Below are 22347 nucleotides of genomic sequence, written 5' to 3' on the forward strand. Positions count from 1 at the left end.
TAGCATGGATGTCTCAATGAACAAAAATCTTAAAATCTAGTGAAACAATTCAGAGTTTATTATTACTTTATGAATGAATTGAGTTGGTCATTTCATATTATCTTACACTGGAAGTGTTTGTTCAATATTTCATCCATTAGAAATGCAAATATTCCAATTATGAAAAGTTATACAATAATATAAGATATAAGTATATTTGTCCTGCTGAATGAAAGAAAATTCCATGGTAACAAGTTTTCATTCTTGGAAACAAAAGAACACTATTAGGATAAGAAGAAAAATTTAATTGGAGAGTAAAAATTGCAAAAGCTAAATATAAAAGGAGTATATTGTCTGTTCAGATTAATGTTAGAAGAAATCTATTTTGAATTTAACTAAGAGTGATCAAACTTTCAAAAGATATTCAGACTTTCTCACACATTTATTCATTTTCATATGCTGCTGATGGAGTATTATGAAATTCTACCTACAACTTGCTAATAGTCCACCGCGTTATTTTCAAAGGAGATCAATGAAATTATTACAGTTTGAATAAGATTATATTCAGAATTTATCATTTTAAAACCTCAAATTTTGATTTCGTATTATTAATTATACTCACCTAAAAATGATGCACACCAAAACGAATGTTTAGCAAATTAAGCTTTTAGTCAAAACAAAGCCATATAGCACAGGGGCTTTATTTCTGTATGAACAAATATAATTTGAGTTTGAGTCACACTCACATGTCTTCCAATCACCCTTACTTTACCTCTGAATGCTAATATAAGAACACAAAAACTCTTCTCATGAATTTTTAAATGTTAGTTTCACTTCCACTTAACACAGTGTTAAAATAGTATTCCCCTAACTATACACTCTACAAGAAGGTACTATTACAATAAAAATGCAAACATATTCTATAAACATGTAGATGCCAGAGTTGTTGTGGTAGTGGTGGCGGTGGTGTTTTTATTTAATATCCTTAACCATGTCATATACAACCATGTGACTGTGGTGGTTTCATTGTTGAACAGGAAAATGGGCTGTGGATTTTTTCTTTATGGCCATTGAATCCAGTTCTTGTGACTCCAAAATAAAATCGAAAGACAAGCAGGCCCAGAATCATCACTTGTGTTCAATATTATATTAGACATCCCAGGAAGTATAATCCAATTTATTACCTGACTTTTGATTTAAGACAGATTTAATTCTTTTTATTATAAAAATAATTCATGCATATTATTGGAAACCTTGAAAATAGAGTGAAATTGAGAAGGGCTCCACTACTCAAGGAAGAGGAGCTTAACAGAAGAAAGATCTTCCGATTAACATTAAGCAATTTTAAGTAACAGACAGAAGACTAGTAGTAAAATTATAAAAGCAAAAAAGAAATCATAGATTAAGACTGAAAAATGTTTTGATGGGTTGAAACGTGTAATAATTTAGATTTTAAAAGCCAGCAGAAACCAACTTCTGCTTTCCAGAATTAAATTTACCTGATGGTGAATCAGGGTAGGGAGGAGGAAATTTTTCAGTTTGGTTTGATTTCTGTTGGGTTGCACATTGGCTGTTGTAAAGGAGATTACGGCATGAGTGCCCATTACCTAGAGGCAAGGCAAAATGCTTGAGGAGGTCATGGTGAATTGCCAAGTTCAGTAGTGTTTCTTGGTGTTCCTTATTGCATACAAGCTGAAAAACTGTCCGGATTTTTGTTTCGTTTAGTTGGATGAAGCATGCAAGGGTTAGGATCATTAGAGAAAAGTGTGGGTTTTTTTTTTCTGTTGAAGTTTGAAGTATCACCAATGACATCAAATGACATATTTAGAAATAATTCTAAAAGTCTCTGTTGACCAGATACATATATATATGTATATATTTATATATGCTAAATGAATTACAGGCAATTCTTAGAAACCAAAGTATTTCCAATCAGAAATACCAAGACTCAGAAGCCAAAAATAAAATTACATATATAATATTATAATATACAATATAAAAAATATATATCTAATAATGCTCAAACTTGTGTGTGTGTATTATATATATATACTGCTGTGCTCACCATTCATTCTTAGCCCTTCAGACCTTGCTTCTCAGATCATTTTCTTCCTAACCCCTTTAGTGAGGGCCTGTTGATAGTAAACTTCCAATTTTTATGTGTTTGCCTGAAAAATGCATTTGTTTCATCCTCATTCTGGAAACATGCTTGAAAGGCTTTTTTTTTTTTGGCCTCCTCTTTTCAAACCTCCTATACTCTGTCTTCCAGTTTAACTCTCAGCTGATCTCGCTTTCTATTCCAATGGAAAAATTGAAGTCATTAGAAGAGAACATGCAGAGACTCCCAGCACCACCCTACCTACCCAGCGCCATCTATCTCTACACTCTGCTCTCCTGACTGAACCTGGGGATGAGCTCTCCGTGTCCCACCTACAGTCAAGTTTTCCCACGTGTGCTGGTCTCCATACACTTTACCAACCCCTCCAGCAGTTCTCTCTTCTGCACAGTCACTGTTTCCTTTCTAGTCGCCATTCTCATCAGGATAGAGCATCTTCTTATTTTTCCTATGTATTTCTAAAAAGCTTTTTGCCCTTATTTGCATGGCCAGCCACCACAATATTTCTCTGCTTCCCTTTGCAGAAAACCTCCTTGAAATAATTACTACTTAAAGCCCATATCCACTTTCCTCAATTATTCTATTCAACTATCCAATCAGGTTGCACACCACCAATCCACCAAATCACTTTTTTTTCAAGATTCAGTGGCTAAATCCAGCACCGAATTTTCAGTTTCCATCACACTCCACTATCAGCAGCGTGGCACACAATCACTCCTCTAATATATTTTCTTGACGTGGGCACACAATACCTCTTTTTGGTTTTGCTTCTCACATGGACCAGATTACTCTTTCTTAGTATTTTGTGCTTATTTTTCCTAATTTCCCTAACCAGTTGAAATTTCCCTAGTGAACCCTTGGTCCATTTCTTTTTTATATTGACACTCCATCTCTTGATCATCTCATCCAGTGTTTTGCCTTCAGTTGCCATCCATATGCCAGTGACTCCCATATTTGCATCTCTAGTGAAGATCTTTCTTCTGAACTCAGAACTAAATTATCAATAGCTCCACATGGATATCTAATAGATGTTTCAAACTCAACATGTCCAAACCTAATTTCCAATATCCTCTTTTTTTTAAGATTTTATTTATTTACTCATGAGGGAGAGAGAGAGAGAGAGAGGCAGACACACAGGCAGAGGGAGAAGCAGGCTCCATGCAGGGAGCCCTACGTGGGACTTGATCCTAGGTCTCCAGGATCAGGCCCTAGGTGAAGGTGGTGCTAAACCACTGAGCCACCCGGGCTGCCGCATCCTCTCTCTTTCTATCAAAGCTACCCCAACCTTAGCCACAATGCAGATTATTTTCTCCTCTTCCTCCTCCTCCTCCTCCTCCTCCTCCTCCTCCTCCTCCTCCTCTTCCTCCTCCTCCTCCTCCTCTACCTTTTTAGTAGCTCAGATAGAATGTTTTAGTCGTCTTGATTCCTCTCTTGCCTGATCTATCAGGAAATTATGTTGATTCCATATTCACAATAAATCCAGAGTCTAGCCACTTCTTACTACTCCCTAATCTCACTCTAGTCTGAATCATCTTTGTCTTGAGCCTGGATTACTTCAAAGTCTCCTAATTAATTTTCTTCCTTGCCACCAATCTACTCTTATCCCCACATGCCACCATAGTATATTCTCACACAGTGGTCGGTGTGATCCTGTTAAAATCCAACATGCCACTCTTTACACACCCCTAGCCCTCCATTCCCTGTTTCACTCAGTAAAAATCAAAGGTGTCCCTCACCTGTGGGTTCCAGCCACATTGGCCTCCTATTTCTGGAATTCTCCTACCAGAGGGTTTTGTATAGTCTGTTCTTTCTTTCTAGAGTTTGTATTTATTTATTTATTTATTTATTTATTTATTTATTTATGATTTTATGATTTTATTTATTCATTCAGGAGAGACACAGAGAGAGAGGCAGAGACACAGGCAGAGGGAGAAGCAGGCTCCCTGCAGGGAGCCCGATGTGGGACTTGATCCCAGGACCCCAGGATCATGCCCTGAGCCGAAGGCACATGCTCAACCACTGAGTCACCCAGGCATCCCCAGTCTGTTCTCTTTCTTTGAAACTCTCCCCTGCCAGAAATCCCTTACCTGCCTAAATATCACCTTTTTAATGAATTCTATTCTGACAGTGCATTTAAATTTATAAACCTCTGCCTTTTTAGTCCCAGTCACCTTACTCTGGACCACTGTTTCCACAGCATACTTTTCTTATTTATTATGGTTATTATTTATTGACTGTTTCTCTCCATTGGAATATAAATTCCAGGAAAGTATGATTTTTTTTGTCCATTTTATTCACTGATGGATTTTAATCACTAACACAGTAAATACTTTAATTGAATAAGTGATTGAATGGGACATAATTTCATGGGGTACAGGATTCTACATTAGCAGCTATTTTTTTCTCAGTACTTTGAAGTTATCATTTACCAATCTTTTGGCTTCCATTATTATCATTAAGAAATTAGCTGCCAGTCAAATTGTTCCTTTTCAGAAATCTGCCTTTTTCCTCCGCTTGTTTTAAGAACTTCTTTTTGTCTCTGATGTTTTGCAGTTTCATTATGATATGTCTGAGTATGGATGGTGTTTTCATATTAATTCTGATTGGGACTTACTGAAGTTCCTTAATTTGAAACTCTGTGTCTCATCATATCAGGAGAGATCTCAACCATTGTCACGTCAAATATTTCTTCTACATCTTTTCTCTCGTTCATTTCTGGGGCTCTAATTAATAGACATATGTTAGACTCTATTTTCATGTCTATTGATTTCCACTCTTGATTCTCTGAACTCCATTTTGAGTAATTTATCCATATATGTCTCAGAATTCATAAATTTTTCTTCACTTTTGTCTAATCTGTTGTTTAATCCAAACTTACTGTCCTTAATTCTAGTTACTTTATTCCTTCATTTAAAATTTTTTAATTTTTTCTTTTTCAAATCTCTCTGGTTATTTTCCATGATCTCTTCTTCTACCATTGTACCTCACAATAGTCTTTTTAAGTTACTTAAGTTTATCAAGTAAACTAATTTTGCAGGCTTCTTATGATTATAAAAGAGAGACCATTTGAAAAAGTTACTTGGCAGTTTCCTGATTTATATCTTGACTCTCACTTAATAGTTCCTTAACCCTTCAGTGTTTGGTGATTTGTCACTATGAGCCAGTGTTGAAGCATTAACTGAGAATTTTTTGAGGAACATGTTAAAGTGAATTTGTCTCATTTTTGTCAAAAACTTATATTTACTACCAACCTTGGATCACTTTAATCTACCTTTTATTTTGTAAGCAGCCTGAGAAATTGCCTGCTCTAGTATTACCTCGTTTTAGTAATTTGTCATGGGTATTTCTGGGAAAATGTGAATAAGGAATTCAGATCTGTTTGTGTCTCAAACATTTCTTTTCCTTCTGTGCCCATGGTTCTTGGTCACGCCACTTCGAAGAATGAGAGTAGATCAGATGAAGAGTGGTGGGTAGCAAAGCAAAGTTTATTGAGTGATAGTTAAGTTTTTTGAGCAATAGTACAAAACTCCTGAAGAGGGAGGGGACCTGAGGGGGTTGCCAGAGGAGTGTCTAAGTCTAGGGATTTTTATGAGACTGTTGCCAGGCTCTTTTAATCTGATTAACCTTCCTTGTGCCTGTCACCCAATCAGGTTTCTGTCCATGCTCTCATCTACCTATCAGGTAGTTGTTCACATGGGAAAGGATGGAAGACTCCTTCTAGGGTGGTGTAAAATCCTTTTAAGGGTAGTTTCCTTTAAGGGTGGATGGCGGCACGGTAGGGGTGGGTGGGCAGTTAAGGCTTCTCCCTACCTGCCTTCCTTCCAACTATCCTTCATTATTTTGGTATGGATTCAATTTATCATCTGGATCTAAATTAATCCAAAGTAATTTTGTTTCCTGAAAGTATTTCTGGAAGTGAAACTATATGGTACCTAATTAGAGCTCCTGGGTCCTTTAACAAATCAAAATTTTATTTTTGGCTTCTGAGTCTTGGTATTTCTGATTGGAAATACTTTGGTTTCTAAGAATTGCCTGTAATTCATTGAGCTCAGGTCATTTGCTGGATATGAGTCTAGCAATTATGATCCTCTAGATGTGTGCAGAAAAGGAAGTGGCCTCTGTGGTGTGATTTGATGGGTGCTGCCAGGCCCCTTTTGACCAGATGATTTCCTCCTCTCTTTAGCTGCGGCTCAGAGATGACTGTTTTAGCCATTTCATAATCAGAGAGCAAAAGCAGGAGTCCTAGTCTTCGGATAGCTCAGGGGGAGGATGGGATTTATAGATATCAGCCTGCTTTCCCCTTAGTATAGATTTGATTACAGGATAAGGTGAATGGCACTTTGGAAGGTTAAGAGCCTAGGGAGAAGGGATTTAGGCCTGTTAAGTTTCCAGGGAAAGAAGAGGAATAGTCTGAAGTTATTTGGACAATTTACTGTTGTGAAAGAATAAGCATCAAGAATTTCCTAACATCAGAGAAAAAAGTTGGAGTGATTATTATCATTATTATTATTATTTTTTTAAAAGATTTTATTTATCTATTCATGAGAGACATAGAAAGAGGCAGAGACACAGGCAGAGGGAGAAGCAGGCTCCCTGCAGGGAGCCCAATGTGGGACTCGATCCCTGGACCCCGGGATCACGCCCTGGGCCGAAGGCAGACACTGAACCACTGCACCACCCAGGCACACCAGGGTGATTATTATTATTAAGATGTATTTATTTATTTGAGAGAGAGAGAGAGAAAGTGAGCACCAGTCGGGGGAGGGCCAAAGAGAGAGGGAGAGAGAGACTCCCGAGCACACTCCCTGCTGAGAGCAGAGTCTGACGTGGGTCTCTGTCTCATGACCCGGAGGTGGTGACCTGAGCCGAAAACCAAGAGTTGGATGCTCAACTGACTGAGCTGCTCAGGCACCCCTAGGGTGATATTAGAATACAGTTTTATTTGTATTTATTTTTACTTTTTTGCTACAGTTGGCCAGGATTGCATACAATCTATATTAGTCAAAAACATTTTTTTTTAAGATTTTATTTATTTATTCATGAGAGACACACAGAGAGAGGTAGAGACATAGACAGAGGGAGAAGCAGGTTCCCTGCAGGGAGCCCGATGCAGGACTCAATCCCAGGACCCTAGGATCATGCCCTGAGCCCAAGGCAGATCCTCAACCACTGAGCCACCCAGGTGCCCCTATATTAGTCAAATTCTTCCAGAGAAAGAGAGAGGAGATTGATTTTTTAGGAACCAGCTTACATGACTGTGGGGGCTGGTGAGTCTGAAATCAGCAGGGTGTGCCCGCAGGCTGGACACTAAGAGTTGATGCTGCAGTCCTGAGTCCGAACTCTGCAGAATAGGACACCAGATAGGAAACTCCGGCAGAATTGGATCTTCTTTAGGGAAACCAATCTTTTCTTTTCAGGCCTTTAATTAGATGAAGCCCACCTGCATTATGGAGACAATCTGCTTTACTCAAAGTCTACTGATTTACATTCTAATCACATCTAAAATGTACCCTCATAGGGATCCCTGGGTGGCGCAGCGGTTTGGCGCCTGCCTTTGGCCCAGGGCGCGATCCTGGAGACCTGGGATCGAATCCCACATCGGGCTCCCGGTGCATGGAGCCTGCTTCTCCCTCTGCCTGTGTCTCTGCCTCTCTCTCTCTCTCTCTGTGACTATCATAAAAAATAAAAAAATAAAAAAAAAATAAAAAAAATAATAAAATGTACCCTCATAGAGACATCTAGACTGATGTTTGAACAAATGACTGAACACCATAGCTTAGCCAACCTGACATCACATCATCATCACACAGTCCTATAAATTTTGGTAGATTGCTTGCCAATTTCATTTAACATGATTACATTTGCTAAAGCCTCATAACTTTTTCTTCATGCCTTTAGCAGACCCAAATTTATTTATTTATTTATTTATTTATTTATTTATTTATTTATTTATTTATTTATTTATTAAGATTTTATTTATTTATTCAAGACAGACACAGAAAGAGAGAGAGAGGCAGAGACACAGACAGAGGGAGAAGCAGGCTCCATGCAGGGAGCCCGACATGGGACTCGATCTCGGGTCTCCAGGATCATACCCCGGGCCAAAGGCGGCTCCCAACCACTGGGCCATTGGGGCCAGTAGACCCAAATTTAGTAATCCGAATACCCCCATGAATGGTATTCATGAAGTTTTTTGTGCTGAGGTGTTGACCTTATCAGTGAATCAGAAAATGTCTACAAAATACCAGGGTACGGAAGAGTGTCTCAGAGTCCTTCATCCCTAGTTTTCTCTGGGCTTTGTCCTTCTCCAGAATCCTCTGTGAAAGTTTATAATTAGAGGCATTGTGATATGTTTGTAGGAAGGGTAGAGACAGAGATAATATGTTGGAAGAATGTGGAAGGTGGGTTTCCCCACTTCTCTGACTACTCCCAGATCTCATTTCAATGGTCAAGATCGCACAGTTCCCTAACAGAAGCATCAAGAACGTACACAGCAAGGGGTGATGTACACGTTTCAATTTGGCAAGACATCGATTCATTTCTTGATTTAGACTTCAGCAATTTCAGTTCATTAAACATGTTTTCTGTGTCTGCTTCCAGCTGGGCAACTCTAGACTGATATTTTTTTCTCTTTCATGTTGTTCTTCATTGATTATCATAAAGAGGAGCCTTCAGGTTTTGAAATTCTCACACTCAGAAAAGGATTCTCCTAAAACATTGTCACCTTTGGTGAGAATGTCATTTGAATTCAGAGACTGCATGTGGGAATTTAACCAACTACTTCAGTGTCACATTACATGGACAGTCAGCTTTTCATTGGGAAATGAGAATTACTACCTCATATATCCTCTGCTCAGCTAGCTCAGAGTTTTCTCTGGAGGTCTGTTATGGCAACCTCTCTATCCATTGGTGGAGACTGGTTTTCTCCTTGGTTGGTGGGTTGGCTTGGTTATCAGAAATTTATTTCTGTTTCTCGTCCAAGGCAGTTGTTGCAGTGGTCACCATGTGAGAAAAGAAGCTAGTTCAGGGCAGCTGCTTATCTAAAAGAGATAGCCATAAAGTTACATGCATCACATCCACTCATCTCCCATGAGGCTGAACTCAGTCATATCTCTACAGCTAGCTGCAAAGGAACCTGGGGAATTTAGTCTTTCACTTCATAGCCATGGACCCAGCTAAAATCCAGGGGAGATTTTATAAAAGAAAAAAAAAAAGAGAAAAGAACAAATACTGGGTGACAGTCAGTGGTCTGTGCTGCCCTTATACTTGGCATTAAATTATCTGTTATTCTTAGTTAAGAGGGGCTTTATTTATCTAAATAATAGACATATGTTTGAGCTGATTTTAATGAAAATAGAAAATGTATTATAAAGAGACAGGGAACTTGAGGGTAGGAATGGAGCTGGACCTCAGGAAGAGAAAATTGTGAGGACCCTCCTTCTGTTTGCATCTCTGCTTCTCTCTGTAGTTCTGACTCATCCTCTCTCCATTGCCGGGCCTCCTGCAATCCTAAGCCACATAAAAAAATAGCATCTACAGAGCTCCTGGGTTAACCTAAGACAATTCAAGCTGCACGCAGCATTTATTTGGCTTCTCCAAAATCCCAGTTCCAAGTTTCTGGGTGGGGAGATCTGATTGGTCCAGCTGGGATCAAGTGTCCACTCCTGTCCACTTCATTGTGGCACAGGGTCAGGTAGTGTAATTGTAGCTGATAGGGCCCAGCAAAGTGTGGAAGCACAATCAGAAAAATGGGGAGGGGGTTCCCTAAAAGGTATCACTACTTCTAGTCTTACCAGTATTCTTAGAAATCCACCACTTCCAATATGATCCTTACCTTTTGTTTCCAGCTTTCCCAGTTTACTGCTAAAGCAAACATTCCCAGAGACCAACAGAATTCATAGCAGATTCTCATTGATAATGGGTTGTGAAGAATTCTTTCTGAAGATTTACATTTTTCTTGCAGTATGGACAGTCTTCATTGCAGAAGATTGTACTTGAGAAAGAGAAAGAGCAACTCTGACGTTGGTCAGCTGGTCTCTGGCCTGACACCAACGACTACGCCATGGTGTTCTGCTTTCCCTAAGCCCTCTGATCACAATAGAAAGACAAGGACAAAACCCAGCACAAAATCACGAAAATGAGCGAGCACCTTCCTCTCCTGGCTGGCAGGAGTGACTGCTGCCTGTTTACCAATTATAGCTTTAGACTCACTGTGTTTTTCCTGATGCCTAGAAAATTGGTATCCTACCACTGGATTACTTACGCTTTCTGATAACATCCTACCTGGTGCTGGGATGGTTCTTCGTATCCTCCCTAAAAATCACCTAATACAATCCCAGCTCCTATAACCAGCTCCCTGCAGCACCCTTGAACCGAGGTGCTCTGTAGTTCCTCATGGGATATGGTCTCCCTGGTTGTGACAAGTAATCAACCCAACCGTGTTTGATTTCCCTGGTGCTTGTGTAGTCCTTGGATGCTAATACTTCTCTGAGGGATCTGACTGAAAGAAAAACAAAGCAAGGGGTGGTACCTGGGTGGCTCAGTCAGGTTAAACGTCTGCCTTTGGCTCAGGTCATGATCCCAGGACCCTGGGACAGAGTCCTACGTCAAGCTCCTTGCTCAGCCAGGGGCCTGCTTCTCCCTCTCCCTCTGCACCCACCCACCCCCCAATCGGGTTCTCTCTCACTAGCTCTGTGCTCTCTCTCATAAATAAATAATCTTAAAAAAATAAAGCAAAATCAATAAAGCAAAACACTCTAAATACACATGTATATATACACAGAGACTCTCTTTGTCTCTTGTATCTTTTGTCCAGTTGTACTGAACGTGTTTTTAGGCTAGTGAACTTGTTCATTTAGATGATCGTTAAAGAGATTGGTCATAACTTGAGGAGCTCAATAGCTTGTTGCAGGGGAATGTTGTTACAGAAACTTTTTTTTTTTTTTTTACTTAGCTCCTAAAACTTATTAAAATATGGAAAGTTTTTTATTCATTACATTAACATAAGGATGAAAATATAATGGTTTGAACTGCTCCAGCTCCCTTTCATGGCTCTAGATATTGAAAACTACTCAAGGAATTTAAGTTTGGAAATAGCAATTAGCCTGTTAATTTTTATTTTTTCTAGCCACATCCTGCCTAACCGACATATCCTTCCGGTAAACTCCTGAACAACTCCTACAGCACTTCCTTAATCAGCATTTAATATAAATCCTTCTCCTGAGGTATTGTTACACTTTATTTATTATAAATTTCCACAGTGGATTGACCACGTAAGAGAGGTGCTTGTTTGCTTGCTTGTTTTTCCAAGTGTCCTACAGGGCTTGGTACTTTATTAAGAATAATTGTTTTATAAATAAGTGGCTGATATCTGGGTTGTGGGGGAAATTTGGTGACAGCCCAGAAAGGACACTAGATTCAAATACTCTGAGGGCACAGATTGTGTCATGTTCAACATTCTCTCGTGGATAGCATGGTGCTAGCGCGTTAGGGCTGCCCCATAAGCATGTGTTGAAAGATGAAAAGACTGTACCGCTGTGGCCTCCAGAGTGTGGAGAGTCTGGTGAAGGTCAGAAATGGCAAGAGAGAAATTGAAGAATGGCTTTCACCTGGCATATCATTTTGCCTCCAAGCCTGGGTGTGTGGATTACCCTATCCTTTTAGGCAAAACATTTCAAATACTAATTGACTAATTGACTAAAATAAAATAGTAGTTGTATGCCACCGTAGTACACTGCCAACGTGTCATTGCTTCATTTATATTGTGTATATATTCTTTAGTTATTATTCTTCTAAATGATATAATACCTTGAAATTTTATAAAAGATATACAGAAATTCTTCTACAGAAATTCAGGTCATTTTGGGGGGATATACTCCTCATTCTAGCCTTTCTCAAAGATGCTGAGATGATAGTGTTTTGGGACATAAAATGTCTCCTTATGGGATGAAGTTACTGACCTAGGGCACATATACTGAATGTGTTGCTCATTCTCTGCAACGCTAAACAGAAAATACAGATTAAATTGGCTCAACTCTTTGGTGAAGAACGTTAAATTGTAGGATTTAAACCAAGAGTAGGTTTTCTTCCTGTCTACGTCACACTTTTATTTAATAGATCTCTTTTTTTCCCTCAAGCTTTCTTTCTCAGATTTGCCTTTTTTTTCTATATTCAACAACCCATCCCTTGGTCTTGGCCCTTATGACCAAAAGCCCAGATTGTTTTAATGTGTTTCCTGACAGTGAGTGCTTCACGTCCCTTGGTAAACTTTCCCACCCCTGTCTTAGCAATCTAATTTGCTGACTGTATTTCTAGAACGTAAGACACTAGCATAAGACACTATAATGGCTCCCCTTTGCTTTTTAAACCGGAACCTCTACGGTCCAGCCCATTGGACATATGTCTGTTTCTGTTCAAGTGTCTCTGGGTGCCCAGTCCAGCTCGCTTCTCTGTTTTCTGCCTCTGTGATGGTCATTTTTGTATCTATGTTCTCTCACTTGGTGATTTCTCCTCTGGTCTCTCCTTTTCCTCCCTTCTTTGTTCCTTGAATTCCTTCGATTTAGTTCAAGCTCCCACTCCTCTATAAACCTGTTTTTGCAAGGCACAAATATGATGTGCGGTGTAACTACCATGGTAGTTCTTCCCAGGATCCCATAGTTTATCCCTAAATTGTTTTCTTATGATTCGGTTGACTTTCCTACCCTTGATCATTAATGAAATGCATTCAGGGCTCCATGGTTTTGACTTTTTTTTGGACGTTACCTCCATTTTCAGCGTACTCCATAAATAATAACAATAAAATACTAAAGGGATGAGAGGTGAGCTTTAATCAAAGAAAGCACGATCAAGAAGTGGCTCTTGAATGAAGGTTTGTTGAAAGGCTGGGGACGGGCTGGGAAGCGGTGAGAAGGGCCCATTGTTCCGACACTGTGCAGGATGGAGTGCTGGGCAGAGAATGGAGGCTGTCAACTCTGGTTATACTTGGCCATTGTTCCTGGGAAGCCCGTGTTAGCTCTGAGTAAGAGATAATTCATCAGAACGCTCTTGTACTTTTTTTCTCTCTTGCTCCGGGGCAGAAACTGCTCCACTTCACAGGCTGAACTTTTTACCTCTTGCCCTGCGAGGCAGGAACACGCTGCCTGAGTGCTTCCATTTTGAGACACCTTGTAGGAATCCTTATTGAATTGCTTTAGAAGAGTAGATTCTCGGCCCTCCAGTGCAGCAATCTGCCACAGCAGCCCCAGAGGGTGTTATGTTTCAGTCAGAGGCAGAAGCCTCCTGTAATATGGGCTCACTGGGCTTTTGGGGGGGGAGAAAAGAGCATTTTTTGCAAGCCTAGTTCTAATTGAACATCCCCACGTTGCAATTATTATTGTATTTCAGTCTCGTAGCCTTTGTTACGGAGGTTTTTGTGTGAGTTAGGAGGGGACGCTTTGGGTGACTGTTCAGGCTTTTGCTTTTTTTCTTTAATTTATTAAAGTCCAAATTAAACAAGGCTCCTGCTGCTACCAAAGTTTCCTGAACTATTTTGTTGTAAATGCTATTCACTCTTTGAAAGCAATACAATTAAAAGTTGTGTTAAGAATCCTCCTTTTCAAGGCTCTGAACTTTTTCTCTGAGGATTTTGAACTTGTTTCAGGTCTTTGATTTCTTAAATGCATTTCAGAAGGAAGATATACATGTTCTTTAATTGCTTCTTAAATTGGCAAAGTTATACTCTGTCTCAGACAAAAAAAAAACTTTAAATGATTACATTTCTCTGTAGATTAGTAGCTTGTTAATTTTGAGGATGAAATGAATGCAGGAATAAAAATCATTTGACGAGGTATCTCAGGAACTCACTTCAAAAAGAAACAGTAGATGCAGATTCTAACAAGGCCCCATCTGAGATCAGAGCTTCTCTATGACGTACTGGAGACATCTAGTGGACAAAACTCAGAATGGAACACGAAACTGCGCCCAGGTGGGATCCCAACTTTCAGAAAACGTTATGCTTTAAAAAAAAAAAAAAAAAAAAAAAAAAAAAAAAAAAAAAAATCACATGGTATTTCCCTCCCGTACGAAAATCAGTATATTTTCTCTGAAAATAAAATATCATATATGTTTTAAATCTGATTTTAACTGTGCTGTTTTGAACTCATTCTACATATAATGGCCCATCTTGCTTGACTTGTTGGATTTTAATTCAATACATCCAGCACGTAGAGGGAGATATATCTCACTATCAACCTTGGAGAGGTAGATTTACATAGAACAAATGGATATTGTATTTGGCTAGTGATGTAATCATGGGAAAACCTGTCTGAATCTCTTCTTTCACAAGTAAGGTGAGGGGTTAAACAAATGTTTGTTTGTTTCTAGCCTGAAAATCTAAAACCCTATTTGTATAGTATTATGTTCGCTTTTTATACTGTTTGACACTTGTGAGAGGGTTTTCACAACTATCATCTAAACCGACTGCTCATAAAAATGTCCTAGTTATTTAGTTCAGAGTTTGTTCAATGATGCTCAGGAAGGTGGGAGACTTGTGACCTGAGGAAAGAATCCAAGTTTCTTGCCATTCATTCTGACATCCTCCTAGTAGATCCCACTGTTGATGCAATTCTTAATGTTTGGGGGAACCCAGCCCAAATGTCAACAGCTAGCACCTACCGGTTAGCATCTACAGTTACCATATCCTTTACATACATCATTTCTAATCAGCTTAGTAACCCTGCAGAAAAATATTACTAAGCTCAATTTAAAGGTGAGAAAGTTAAGAGTCAAACAAATAAAGGCTCAAACTCACCAGACAGTCTGTGACATGACCTATGTGGATATTCAGGTCTCTGGCTTTATTACACAAAGCTTAAAAGCGTCCCTTGACCAAGCTAGGGAACCCCCCCCACCCCACCCCAAGAGCTGGTGCTGTGTGTGTTTATTTCCCCTGAGGATTGTGAAGCCTGTGGGTAGGCGTTCCCAAAGTCTCAAACTGAACCTCTTAAACCCAGAAACCCAGAAACATAAATACAACTATACATTGAATATCTCAGAAGATCTCTTAAAAATTATTTTAAAAGACAAAACACCTTGGTGAGTCTTTTATCTTGGAGGGAGAAGATCATCAAGACAGTTCATGACAATTGCTGGTCACTATGAATTACATATTTATGAAAAAAATGCTTACGACACAGCAGAGACACAACAGGACATGTAAGTTTTAAGATTAAGTTAGCCAAAGACAAATGTATAAAATAATTCTAAACAGCAAAATTGATTAAATTTGGAGAAATAGTGCCTGGAATTAACAACATACACATTCCAGTTTGCCACTGGCATGGATACCGCAATGAAAAATATTCATTAGGAAGCAATCTGGAATAGAGAGAGGGATCAATTAATTAGGTGTGGTGACTTAAAAACTCACAAAAATTATTCTGATAACATTGATCCGATTAATTTTAGTTGAACAAAATTATTTTTTAAATGTCACTAAAATTAAATGTTGACCATATCATTGGAAACAATACTTTTTTTTAGTATTTCATTTATTTTCATACAAATGTTTAGTTTTATAAACAATTTGAAAAACTATTTGGATGAATTGCATATTTATGTAAAACAGTACTCAAGAATAAATTGATATTTGAAAACCTGAACGTCAATGAGTCAACATTTTAAATAACTTAATATTAATATTCAAACGTCTATTGAGTTTGGAAATATGCTATGATTCATTAATAGTGAAAGGTTTACATTATTATCTTTGATATGTTTAAGAGAAATCCAATGTGTTCAGTAATTACATTTGAAGGAATAAATCTTTCATGATGAAAAAAGAATCCATTTATCAGTATATAATTGTAGATTTTGCCTCCACTAGATCTGTAATCCTAGCAGCATGCTCTATTTACAGCCAAACCGCTGGCTTGATGAACTCTGCTATAATTTATTCAGTTGTTAGCAGTTTTGCATATTTGAGTTTTATGTTACTCAAATTAATATACTTTTTAAGACAATAATTTGAATTATTAAGTTATTTGGACTTGTTTTCATTAATAAAGCTCAAAAATATTGCTGCCGCTGAATTTGCGTCCTTTAACAACATCATTTAATTTGGGTCTCTCCATCCCCGCTTTTTTTTCCTGAGTAAATTAAATGCATGGCTTAACCACAGCTCCCTGCGATGCATACGGTAATTGCAAGATACAGGAATATATGGAGAAACATATAGAAAAGACTGCTGTAACCGAACCAAAGAAAGTGTACGGGTATGCAAAATAAACAAGTCACATACATACTAATGAGCTTTAGGTAAAGCCTTCCTTTATTTACTGTGAGGAACCAATCAGCCTTTGCAGAGAACCCTAAAAACTAATTTTCTAAAGCCATTTTTTTCATGTTAGTTTTAGTGATCGTGCACATTATAGAAAGGCAGTAACTAAATAAATATTATTTTAGTTTAATTGGATTAAAAATTAGAAATGCAAATTCCACCCCCCCCCCCCCCCGTGCTATATCTATAAGCCCTCATCTCTGTTTTTATGGTAATACCCTTTTAATGGTTTAAGCCTATGAAGAAAAAACACTGAAGATTTTTAACTAGCCGCTTTGCAGGGGGCAGAAAGGAGCAAAGAAGATTTAGTGGTGAAAAGAGCAAATAAATAGGTGCTCCAAGATTAAAAAGAGGGTAGAAGTGCATGCTGAGCTGTTGAAAGACCTCTCTGTGTTTAAAGAAAAATATTGTTTGGTGCTTTCACCAGTGCATGATCAAAATAAGAGGTACAAATTAGTTCATGGCTGCTGAAGCTACAAAACATCATGCAGAGCGCTGTCTTTGGGAACGTTTTAATGAGGAGAAGAGGTCATCAGACTGTGACATTGCTTTTCAGAATTCTTCAAGAACAACACAGACTTCCTGTTCCAAATGTGGTAGAGAATAAAACAACCTTAGTAGTAATCGTACAACTTTTGAACCGTGTTCCTTGGAAATGCCGTGCAGTGCTCATTTTGTAGCTTTAGTTAGCCATCTCAAAGGAAACGCTTCCATATTTTCCATGTGCCCTTATTTCAAAAGTACAGCGAGACGGTGGAGCTTTAACATGGATTATATTTATAAAATAAAGTTTTATTCAGGCTTCTAAAGAGATTTTAATGTTTTCATTGCTCCAGGTGAAATGGTACACGGTGGCTCTGTTCATTAACATTTAGCATCAGTGCAAAAAATCAAGGATTACCACATACAGCATAAAAGGAGGGCTAGCATGACTTTGAAATTAAATTCACTACAATCTTAGTTTTGCCGCATTTCAAAACGTGATTTTAAAATGTATAAGTTGTTAATGACATTCTAGGTCAAATATTCATAGTCCAATATCAATCCTACAGAGACTGGCATTATTCAAATGTGTAACGTATTTGAACAGAAGCTGAAGAGGTTTGCCCGACGCTTAATAAATAAGACATTTATTTTGGTTTCAAAGACCAGTATTATAATATTGTTTAATACTTCAGGTACGGGTTGGTGCATTTGTGCCACCCCACCATGAGGCTACGACATTCCTTTTGTTTTCCACCAACGTGACCACGTTTGAAAGACATGTACAGATAAAGAAAATATTTATGTCCATCTATTTAATGGAGATATCAAAAATAAGAGACAAAAAAAAAAGGACCGATTAGTTTTTTATATGGTGATGCTCACAATCTTACTGATCTCCAAGTTTTCTCATAATATTTTTTCTTCCCAAATAGGGATTCACAAATAATCACATTTCCTCTTGATGTGTAAGATTAATTGTCAAATGTGTGAAAATAATGTCAGACCTACAGGGAACAGTTTGAACTTGAGTTGAGATGGAAGACAGGCCATTTCTGCACATGGCCATGTTTCTGATTAACTTGTAAGAGGTGATTCAATTTGTGTTCAATTAATTGATTTAGAGGCAGCGGGTTTTTCCTTCCCTCCTCCTTTTTTATCTTATTTTCTTTTTCATTTCAGCATAGAACCGAAGTCAAGCATAGACTCTCTGCTTTACATATGATAAAGAATAAAACTGTCGTTCTAGCTGATAGGTTTTCAACTATTTCATCGAAGTTTCTTAACTTACATAGATCATTTACCGGACTCAGTCTTTTATAGTAATTTTATTTCTCTTTAATGTATGCAGCCTTTGTTCTTAGATGTTCTTTTTCATAAACTAGACACATTCATGTTGACATCCTTAGCGTGTAGAATTTTCTACAAAGATCTAGGATGGTAGTTATTCTCAGCTTACGCTTTTCCTCTGGTTCTTCTGACCTGCTCGATTTTGGCTTGATTTGTAGGCTTTTTCTGTCAATTAGGACAGAAAAGGGAGCTACACATTAGGAGCTTGTGTCGATCTATTTTTTTCTTTTTTTTTGGTTGTTTTTTGCATTATTAGCTTTCAAGACCTATTCTCTTTTATATGTACTATGAATTCAATGATATTCTACTTCCCAAACATTGTTTTTAAATCTTAAAGGTGTCTTAGGCATCTAATAAACTGCTGTCCATAAGGTTTTAGTTAGCACTTACTACATACAGTAGCCTAGGTAAAGCCCTGGCAAGTAACACAAGAAAATGAGAAATAAAGAGATGAAAATCCAGGGGCACCTGGGTGGCTCAGTCGGTTAAGCATCTGCCTTCAGCTTGGGAAGCAATCTCAGGGTCCTGAGATCGAGCCTCAGGTCGGGCTCCCTGCTCGGTGGGGAGGCTGTGTCTCCCTCTCCATTTCCCTCTGTGCTCTCTCTGTCACTCACACACACTCTCTCTCAAATAAATGAGTAAAATCTTAAAAAAGAGAGAAATCTAAAATTTTCTCCCAATTTTTTCAAAGTACAGTTCAGGCAGGAAAGAAAAGGATGAATTTGAGAGACATCAAAAAGAGTGGCATGAAAGTCTTTAATTAAAGTATGTTACATTTCCCAGAAAACATTTTTTAGCAAAAACTTTTCTAGTAAAGGAAAGATTTGCTTTTCTGCTTTCTAAATAAGACCTGTTTGCATTTTTTGTTACCAGGAATTTAAAAATAAGGCATTGTGATGTAAACGAAAATTAAATCACTATTAATCACTATATAAATCATCACTGTATAAGTTTTTAAAATCAACAAAAACTTAAAAGGACTGCAAGTCTTTAAAGTTTATGATAGCTGGTATTGCATAAATTTATTTCTCTTTAAAGTACTGTATTAATGACTTTGTCACCCAATTAGGAGAAAGCTATTTTGAGGAAAAATTTAAAAAGTAACTCGGCAAAGCTATAAAATTGGCATTGTCCTGGAAAAAGGACAAATAAGGAGTGAGATAAAAGACAAAAATAAAAGTGATTTAAAATTGGCATATATTAGATCGATTACATTTCTATGTAAATATTCATTATATAAATATTCTCGATAAAATTTGGAGATATTTTGCCATTTTGAGAAAAGAATTCTCACCTTTTTTTGGCTATTAATATTCCATAGTTTGTTTAAGCGTTGACTAAATGTTAGAGTTCTCAGACTATTCCACAACCCCCAGGGCATCTCCAAGACCCTTTCAGGAGGCCTACAATATCAAAATTATTTTGTGATTAATAGTTAGATGTTATTTGCTATTTTCACAGTTTTGATGTTCGTACTGATGGTGCAAAAACGACGGAGAGTAAAACTGCCGGTGCCTTCTCATGACCCAAGGCAGGGGCACCAAACTGCCAGTAGTACCGACTGTGTTCTCTCCTGCCATGAACTCAGAGGAAAAAAAGGCCACTTTTACTTGAAAATGTCCTTTATCAGGCAGTAAATATTAACTTGTTACATTTTGACCCTTAAGCACATTCAGTTTTTCAAAAGCTGTACTTAAAATTGCTATATTCTGAGTAGCTCCTGAATATAGAGCTTTGATCTTTCTTGCATTTGTATATTTATTCAGCGTGTACCTACCTAAATGGCCATGTGCTTCATCTGGAGCACAACCAAAGAGCAGCATTTGTTCAAATCCTTAAGAAAACATTGAGAGATGGTATTTTTAAACAATGTTGTGTACAAAATACAGCTTATGGTCGATGGAAGGGATTTCCATGAGGAATTTTGATTATGTACAGTTTTTGGACCCATAGGTCAACTGTAGGCACTAACTTTTAAAAACAACGTCTCACCACCTGGTGTGCATGTCGAGATAGAACACCACCTAGATCTAGAGGGAACAGCACTACTTTCAAAAAAAAAAAAAAAAAAAGGCAATCATTCCCATCTTTCAATCAAATACTCTCTACTTTGGAGCATAAACTGGAATATAATAACCTGATATGATTACAAACAATAATTAAGTACCTGGAATCTACCATTTATTTCTATGTAAAGAAATTTGGAAGCCACTTTACATTCAATATGTGTTAGCATCTCAAGGGTAGTAAATACTGTAAATCATCATTTGCAGTGGGTCTTTCTAGATCAGAGGCTCCTCTTAATTTTTACCATTGCTTAGCAGACTACGGGTAATGAAATGATACAAAAGGTAGAGGAAGCAAGATATTTAAGGAAACAGTTTTTTAAGCACTCTCATGTTCTCTAGAAAAATATGCTTAAATATAAAAAAAGTAAACATTGTTAATTCAAATCTTTCCTTTTTTCCCTTTTTATTTTTGAAGACCGTTTCTATGAGGCAATATTTTGTCTGCAATTAGTAAAGATAATATAAAACAATATGGTTACACTTGTTTTTGTAATAAGATGTAAATTTACTAGGCTGGTAAATGAAGAATTTAGTCTAGATATGTATTTGCTTTTTAAAAGATTTTATTCATTTATTTGGGAGACAGAGAGAGAGAGAGAGAGAGCGAGCAAGTGCACACACATAGAGGGAAAAGCAGACTCCCCGCTGGGCAAGGAGCCCAATGCAGGGCTCAATCCCAGGACTCCAAGGTCATGACCTGAGCTGAAAGTGGATACTTCATGGACTGAGCCACCCAGGCGTCCCTAGATATATATTTTCATGTTATCTCTGTGACCACAGTAAAGATCTATGCTCTGGATGACAATATCATTAATTAATTATAACTGATTAGCAGGCCAGTCTTGATTAATGGGTTCATATTACCCCAGAAGGAAGTCCATCCTGGCTCATCTTTGTGCCTTGTTTTTCCTTTTATCCTGTCCAAGATATTTATTAATTATTTACATAAGGATGCAGATGACTTATTGAGGCATATTGACCCAATTTCAGATGGTATAAAAGCATGACCGTATCTGTTTATCGTCTATATTGCATATTTAATAAATAAGCCTACTTATAAATAAACTTATTTTAAAAATATGCTGCGGGATGCTTGGGTGGCTCAGCGGTTGGGTGCCTGCTTTCGGCTCAGGTCATGATCCCGGGATCGGGGATCGAGTCCCGCATCGGCCTCCCTCTGAGGAGCCTGCTTCTCCCTCTGCCTATGTCCCTCTCTCTCTCTCAGTCTGTGTCTCTCATGAATAAATAAATCGATCTTTAAAAAAAATATGCTGCGCATAAGCCATACCATAAATGAGATTGTGGCTCTTAATTTCCTGGGTATAATTTTTTAATTAATGCACATTAATATAAATTCTATTAATGTAAAAGGAAAATTCAACCATATAATCATGTCATATAGTTAAATTAGTGTTTATACTGTATTTTGGGAAATATTAATTTAGGCAAAGTCTTGCCAGAAGGAAAGAAAATGAAACGACATCTTTGAGAAATAAGGAAAAACAGCAGAACTGGAGGTTAGCTCTCAATGAACAGTTCTACAAAAGTTTAACCTGATGTGTCTGTGGTTTATAGGTGGAGCTGTCTATTAATTGGTTGGAAATATGGCCTAAATGGAGTCATAGTTATCACTCTATGAAAATGATAAATTGCATATGTTACTTCATTTGATATTCACAACAAACTTCAGTTACCATTCTCATTTTATAAATATTCACTGATTTATGCAACTAATATTTATTATGTGCCTGCCTCTGCTAATAGCTATTTTAAGTAGTGGGATGTAACAATGAACAAAACACGAAGAAATCCCTGCCTTCAAGAAACTTCTATTCTGGATGTGAAAAAAAGAAAAGAAAAGAAAAGAAAAGAAAAGAAAAGAAAAGAAAAGAAAAGAAAAGAAAAGAAAAGAAAAGAAAAGAAAAGAAAAGAAAGAAAGAAAGAAAGAAAAAAGAAAGAAAGAAAGAAAGAAAGAAAGAAAGAAAGAAAGAAAGAAAGAAAGAAAGAAAGGAAGAAAGAAATTTAAGGACAGATTA

The 22347-nt window shown here is 37.6% G+C and overlaps 1 protein-coding gene across 19 annotated transcripts in view; it reads left to right on the plus strand.

Moving 5' to 3' along the window:
- Positions 1-22347, plus strand: part of TFEC (transcription factor EC) — a 221842-nt gene that overhangs the window by 50587 nt on the left and 148908 nt on the right. For 17 of the 19 annotated variants that reach the window (XM_077856038.1, XM_077856042.1, XM_077856046.1 and 14 more), the window contains one exon: positions 11223-11319. The exons of the other annotated variants lie outside the window; for them this stretch is intronic. The gene's annotated coding sequence lies outside the window, so the exon portion shown is untranslated. The remainder of the gene's footprint in view (positions 1-11222; positions 11320-22347) is intronic. 19 annotated transcript variants of the gene reach the window in all.

The sequence above is a fragment of the Canis aureus genome, chromosome 18 (genome assembly GCF_053574225.1).
Source record: "Canis aureus isolate CA01 chromosome 18, VMU_Caureus_v.1.0, whole genome shotgun sequence".
NCBI classification, from domain to species: domain Eukaryota; kingdom Metazoa; phylum Chordata; class Mammalia; order Carnivora; family Canidae; genus Canis; species Canis aureus.